The 997-nt window shown below is 35.6% G+C and overlaps 1 protein-coding gene across 1 annotated transcript in view; it reads left to right on the top strand.

Moving 5' to 3' along the window:
• XRCC2 (X-ray repair complementing defective repair in Chinese hamster cells 2) overlaps window positions 1-427 on the top strand; it is a 62,091-nt gene extending 61,664 nt beyond the window's left edge. The window contains exon 5 of the mRNA XM_012662069.1: window positions 366-427. The gene's annotated coding sequence lies outside the window, so the exon portion shown is untranslated. The remainder of the gene's footprint in view (window positions 1-365) is intronic.
• The last annotated feature ends 570 nt before the right edge of the window (window positions 428-997 follow it).

The raw sequence follows: 997 nt of genomic DNA on the forward strand, positions 1-997 counted from the left end.
ATAGCTTTTGAAAACTAGCACAAGAAGACATTTTACAAACCTGAATAGTTTACAACTATTAAATTAGATCAAATTCAAGACCTAAGAAAACTCAGGCTGTCATGGCCTTGCCAATGAGTTCTACCAAACATTTGAGGAAGAATAGTATCAATTTTACATGAACTCTTTCAGAATAGAAAAAGAGGGTCAGACTACAGTTCATTTTATCAGACTACCAAAACTATACCAAAACTGATAGACATTATATAGCTAAAGTAAGAGAGTGTGATATTGGTACAAAGGAAAACAAATAGAGAGTTTTAGAACTAACCCACGCATGTATGGACCTTAATATTATGCTTTTTTTTTTTTTTTTTTTTGGAGACCAGGGTCTTACTCTGTCACCCTGGCTAGAGTGCAGTGTCATCATCATAGCTCACTGCAACCTCAAATTCCTGGGCTCAACTGGAACTCCTGCCTCAGCCTCCTTCCTGAGTAGCGGGAACTGCAGGTGCATACCACCACTCTGCTAATTTTTCTATTTTTTGTAGACACAGGGTCTCGCTATGTTGCTCAGGCTGGTCTTGAATTCCTGGTCTCAAACAATCCTCCCACCTTGGCCTCCCAAAGTGTGCTAGGATTACAAAGGCATGAGCCACCATGCCCAGCTGAGAAGTACTTCTTTTTTTTTTTTTGTCTCCCTTTCTCTTCCACTCCAGAAGTACTTCTTAAAACAGAACCAATGAGTAATCATAATGGAAAAAGAATAAATCTGACTACATTATGCTTAGAATTTTTACTCATCAAAGATAGCATAAACAAAATGAAAAGATAAGCTACAAACTGAAAGTATACTTACAACCAATGTGAAAAACAAATGTTTAATATTCAAAATAAAATACAATGTATATATGGACACAAATATGTGTGCACACACATAAAAGAAAAAAATAAGTAGAAAAATGGTCAAAAGATCTTCAGAGACATTTTAAAGGAAAAAAACAGGAATGGTAAGAAA

Source organism: Propithecus coquereli, unplaced genomic scaffold (genome assembly GCF_000956105.1).
Source record: "Propithecus coquereli isolate 6110/MARCELLA unplaced genomic scaffold, Pcoq_1.0 Scaffold75, whole genome shotgun sequence".
Taxonomy (NCBI): domain Eukaryota; kingdom Metazoa; phylum Chordata; class Mammalia; order Primates; family Indriidae; genus Propithecus; species Propithecus coquereli.